The sequence below is a fragment of the Nelumbo nucifera genome, chromosome 5 (assembly GCF_055504915.1).
Source record: "Nelumbo nucifera cultivar China Antique chromosome 5, China Antique-T2T, whole genome shotgun sequence".
NCBI lineage: Eukaryota > Viridiplantae > Streptophyta > Magnoliopsida > Proteales > Nelumbonaceae > Nelumbo > Nelumbo nucifera.
Window position 1 is genome coordinate 30,580,872 of NC_142653.1, and position 6,662 is coordinate 30,587,533.

The following is a 6,662-nucleotide window of genomic DNA, read 5'->3' on the forward strand; positions in this document are numbered from 1 at the left end:
AAAGATGGATGGGTATCCAGTATCCAAATAGCACGTTGTATAGAGGTTTTGTTTGACTTTCACTCCTAAAAGAAAGAGGGAGCCAGGGAGGGACTGGTCCTATTGAAGTGAGGCGTGGCTTTGTCTTTCACACCATGAATTGGACAGTTTTCTTTGTTGATGTGAAGGGAGAGCACAGGCGGCACGTATCTCTGGCTTGGTTGAATAAAATTAATGAATACGCATCCTAAGAATATGAAGTGTTCGAATTTCCTCCTCATAACATCCATCCTACACCATAGCTTGCAGCCGCATATATGGAAAATTTCTTTTATTTGGATGTTTTCATTTATAGGGAGTAGTCTGATTTGGTGCAGTTTAGAAAACATATTAATCAAATCAATAAATTATGGTTTGAGATATTTCTAAACCAAATCAAATTATTTTAGTATAGAAATTAAATCAAACCGTCTTATTATGGTTTTGTGTGGTTTTTAATTCGATTTAGGAATTTTAGACCATTCTTTGATCTATTGAGCTTAACCCAATTAAAAAACTCAAATAATACTCCTAAAAAATTAAAACTTAAAACTTTTATTTTATTATAAAGTAAAAGGGTTTATTATACATTCAGTTTAAATATATTATATTATATTGTATATAATATTTTTACATCATTTATTTATATAATTATATTATATATTTATAGGATTTGTATTATATATATATATATATATAATTTTAGTTAATGGTTTACAGTTTGGTTTGATTTATAAAGTTCAACATAAGGGTGCAAATGGATCGGATCATGATCTAATCTGATTTGATCCAGATCCGATTCTATTTGGTTGAATTTGGATCATCTATGTTCGGATCTTCGGATCATATCAGATGGAATAATAGGATCTGATCAGAAATCGGATTGGATTTGATCACCCCTCTATCCTTTTCGAGAAGATCCAATCAGATATATATTATATATTTATAAATATAAATATATAATACATATATATGTTATTTATTTATTTATAAATAATTTTTTTATATTATATTTTTAAAAAATTGTTATATTATTTATCTTTTATAAAAAAACATGTATATATATGATGAAAATAATTAAAAAATATTTATTTTTTGTTTTTACTTTATTTAAATTAGTATATCTTATTTTCTTTTAATAATTTATTAATTTCTAAAGAAAGCAAGTCGGATTGGATCAGATCTGAAGACCCGACTTACCAATAAGATTCAAATTCAAATTGAGTCATATCAAATCCATATGAACAATGTTAGATCAGATTTGAATCCAATATAATCCGTTTGCATCCCTAATTCAAGAAACCACACTGAAACCGCAAATCACAATTAATAAAATATAAAACTGAACCAGATCACAGCCTTGGGGTATATTGTTGTGGCCCCACCTTCAATCGAATCGAGGCTAAAACCACGAGTTCTGCTCATCTAACAGAAGATTAAACAGATTCCAGAAAGGCACTGAACAAGTAACTGAAGTCCGAAGGGGAGACGCAATTTGAATTAGAAAGTGAGCTGGCGCATGAAGTTGCATACACGTTGCATGTTTGCCACCATTGCTGCGAACCTACCTTCTTCCTTGGATTAAGCAACAATCAGCAGCGTGTGGGTCTCGTACTCTCGTGATTTCTGCAGGATGTCAAAAATGGTGGAAAGTCATGATTAGATTCCAAACAGACCAATTGATTTTTGAATCTGATAATTATTTTCTCAAATGGGGATGTGATAAATAACTATTGTCTCTATTTGCAGAAGGAATCGAATGGCAATTGGGTTACACAAATTGCTGATGGAATGTTTAAAAAAGGGCTCGCGGTTGCTGTCAACAAGGGAGTGAATCAAAGCATTGGCTGTGCTTTGATATTTTCAGCACTAGTAACTTACTGACATCCACAATGCTGGCTGCATGCATGTATTGACACTTGTATTTCTAAAATATTAAGGTTTTGTTATTTATTTGAGTAAATGCAATTATTGAGAAGCATTTATTAGGGGAAGTGTACTTATTCATGTTTTTTAATTTTTTACTTAAATAAGGCAATGATCATTTTAGGCATAGAAATTCATTATTAAATTGTGTATTTTTGTTTCATTCAAGTATTAACAACTTTTCCCTTAATAGAAAAACTATTTACCCATTTAGGAGATGAGTATCAATTTCTTGGGTAAATGATACATAGGAAATTCAACTTTCCCTTATCCTCACATAAAGCTTGAAAAAAGAATATGAGATTCTTGGTCAATGGAAACCAAAATCCCATTAACCAACTTTTCCCCTTTCAAAATCCAAAAAAAGAACACCCCTAAATATAATTGAATGATTGGTGCCCTTTATTTAATTATTTATAAGGAATTTAATGTATTAATGCCGTTTCTCTTTGGAGTTTATGCATGTCAGTGTCATGTATTTTGTTTTCTCTTCCACTTCTCAATCTTCTTTTTTTGTCCAGTATTTTCTCCTTTTTTGGCCTTTGTGGCACCTAATGGTGCTTAACTTGCACAAAACCTGGAATAATTATATTGTATTTCAAAGGCATGCCCGAGAAAATGACATTGATACTGAACAAAGCCTTAATGCTTTATTACTAAGGCCCCATTTGGTTCACGGGAATAGGGGCCTGGAATCGGAATTGGAATGGGCTATTCCGGTTCCAGCCAAGATTTTTAAAACCGGATCAGATAGGGGACTGCCTTGGGGACTGATTCTTGGGTCGAATGGTCCGCCTATCCACTTTGAACGGATGGCCTGTTCTAACTTAAAAAATAAAAAAAAGACCAAAAACTGTTGTTCAGGTCAACGGTTTGGCGGTTCAACTGCTTTGGTTAATATGTTGTTGACCAAATCAACGGTTTTTTGACAAAAAGTGGTTTTAAAGTGAAACTGAACTGATTCCCGATTTTTCTGATTTGGTTTTGAAAACCATGATTCCAATACTGTTTGGTTGGACGGAATCGGAATCTTGGTGGAATGGTATTCCTCCATTTGAGTTTGAGGGAATGACCATTCCCTCCCCCTTCATGTTGATTCCAAATTCCATTCCCATTCCTATTTGAACCAAAAAAACTATGAGAATAAATCATTCCAATTCTAATTTTAAAAAATCAGAGGATTTGGATTTCGATTCCGATTCCAACTATAGACCTCGATTCCGATTCCAACTATAAACCAAACGGATGCTAAAAAACCTTAATCCTCCATATAAACGGATCCTAAAAGCCACTTCTTTAAGTTAAATAACATATCAAGGTATCACATGCATCAAGACGAGGTATCTAAACGATCCCAAATCTATTCGTTCGGCTGGGGTTCATGAGCTAATATCTGCCTCAGTTGGCACTTGGCAAGGCCTTTGGCTGCTTCTAGCATAGACTTACGAGTTGCGATTGAATCCTGCCTGCACCAAGGGACCAGGGTTGAGGGTTATAACGGTCCTTTTTGGCGTGATCCAATTTAACCCCAAAATTTTGGGCTTAAGCTTAGGTTTTGTCTTTATAATCAACTTGGTCCATACATATTTATATATATTATATATATAATATGATATATTTATATATTTAATATTTTATAAATAAGTCATAATCCCATATCCTGATCTAACCCGGCCCATGGAGGCCTGGGTCAAGGTTTATGGTTCAGGCCTCAAACCTGAGCCAGGCTGTGCACATGATTACCCCCTAGTTTATGGATTTCAGGATAAGCTAATTCCGTTGAGCCTTAGCTGATCGACAAATAATTATTCAGATTAAATAAAATTAAGATAAAATTAGACCTGTTCATAGGCTGGCCTTTGGGCCTGAATTTACACTGTATGTGTCAGGTTTGGGCTTTGGTCAAGTCTATTCAAATGTTGGCAAAAACTAAATTCAAACCCGATTCATGAATACATCTACATAAAATTATATAGATTTTATATTAAGCGATGTCATATAATATGCTCATTTACGTTATATACATGAAAAAGTGAAGTTTAAAAGTGGTAGTTGACTAGTTGCAAGAATAATTAATCCATTTTTTTTGTTAGAAAGTTGGATTCACGAAGGGGAAACAAAGATACAAAATACGACCAAAAACTAAAGGCCATAACACTGACACAAAGACATTAAGGGTCTATTTGGTTTATAGATAGAATCAGAATCAAAATTCATCAGAATTAAATTCTAATGAAATTAAAATTGGAAGGGTCTATTCCCATTGTTTGGTTGGTTCAAATGGGAATAGAAATCAGAATGGCCATTAATTCCCTCAAATGGGGGAATGTTATTTTATTAGGAATGAGAATGAGATTTCGATTCCACTCAACCAATGAACTAAATGATTGAAATCGAATTGAAATAGACTATTTTGATTTCAATTTCAGATCCTTATTCCTGTGAACTAAATGGACCCTAAAATTAATACAGGCACAAGACACTAAGACAAAACTACAAAGCCAATAATGATAAACAAACATCAACTACAGACACAGGTAAAATTAAGGAAGTGTTTGGCGAGGTTTTTAAAACCGTACTGGACAGGGAACCATTCTGAAGACCGGTTCTCAGATTGACGGTTCAACCACCTGGGTCATCTGTTTGCTGAGCAAATCAACAGTTGTGGACAAAAAATGGTTTTGGGGTGAAACAGAACGATCAGGCAACCGGTTCCTGTTTTTTCTTGAAAGCCATCGTATTTGAAAGTTGGAATCATTGTGTTTTTATGCATTGTCTTTTTTTTTGCAAAATTTGAGAATATGTTTATGCAAGATGCTGTTTATTTTCATTGCCAGTGAAAATGGCACCATATAGGAGCCACAGCAGCCACCTTACTAGAAAACACTTTGAGAAAAGAGAGTAATTAGAGAGATAAGCCTTAGAGAACGGAGAATCATTTTCTCCCATTTTTTGAAAAAACGGCTAACCAAACAGCATATAATTATGTATGTTTTGCCATTGATTAACTGTAATGTGGCACTGTTTTCTCTGACAATAAAACCAAACACCATTCAACTAAACCCGTCTTAAATTAACACTTTAAAAATTTGCAAAAGCTTCCGAGTCTGCATTGTATAGCTGAACCAGCCAAGATGGAGCACTGTCGGATCACCGGTCTCTTGAGTACCCACGACAGTCTCAATCAGGGGCGAGCCATGTATATTGGTGGGGTCCTTGGCTCCCCCAACCTTTTTGTTAGATAAATATTTGTATATTGGTGGGGTCCTTGCCCACCTTTTTGGTTTTTTTTACCAAATATAGCTTCTATGTGATACCCACCTAGCAAGGCCAGAAGCCACTACATGACAGCTCTCCCAGACAGGCACTATATGCTCAGGCAGTGTTTTCAAAGCCGGATCAGATTGGACGGTCGGATCAGGAAAACCAGGAACCAATCATCCGATCAGTTTCGTTTTATCCCAAAACCACTTTTTGGGGATGGGGTTGAGGTTCCCGCCTCGTTTTAATCCCGATTATATATAAAGGTTCAAAATATTGATACGTCAGTAGGGGCGTATCGGGCGATATCGATTGTATTTTCAACCCATTTTTATTTTTTTTTCAAAATCGGTTCAGGGGGTTGGTTTAAGGCTCTTCCACCCCCTGAACCGGTCAGAACCCCGATACACCCCTTGTAGGGGCGTATAGGAAAGCCACTGGCACGATACGTATCGGCCGATACGGGCCGATACTTTGAACCTTATATATATAATGTTATTTATGTTAAACTTACTATTATATTATATATATCAAAACATATTTAAAGCATAATTTATAATTTAATTTTTTTATTTATTTTAAGTAAATTTATTTTTCAAAAAAATACTGTTATCTAAAAACATTTCAGGGATTCGGGTCCCCACGGGGAACCCATCTCCGTTGGGGATTAGGGATGGAGGACAAATTTTATCTCCGTCAGGGATCAAGGACGGGGGTTAATTTCAGAATCAGGGTCGGGGATGAGGAATATGATCACTGCCCCAAACCCGCCCCATTGCCATTCTTATCTAATACAATAAGGGTGGTAATTTTCAATCCAACCCACCTAATCCATCAATTCCATTCAATTCATACACTTGTAACCATCTAAACCCATCCATTGGGATGATGTATTTATGTAATTGGATCGAATTTGGGTTTTACAACCTGTATCTAATTATTAGTTGGATCAGATCTGGATTTAACTTCATCTGATCCAATTAAAATCCGAATATGATTATATTAATATATTTATTGATTTTAATATATCAACTTTATATAATTATATGTAAAATTATAAAAAATACATATTTGTATATTATATTATATTTAAATTTATATATAATAAATTTAGTATATTATATTTACATTAATTTATTATATATAAAAATTGAAAAGTAATTGAATTTTTATTTTTTTTATATTTTAAAATATTAAAGCGGAATCAGATTAAATTCGAATTCAAGTTCTTTAAATCCAATCAGATTTTGGATTGAATTTGAATATAAGTTTTCAATAATTGAATTGGATTCAGATTTTATTAATCTGATCCAATTACAACATTAAGTCATGGATCATAGGTATCCATTTATATAAAAGAGGTACATTACTCTTACCCCAATAAGGATTGGTTTACATGTTTCAAATATCCAAATGGATTAAGTTGATTGATGTAGGTTTGATTGCAATTTACACAT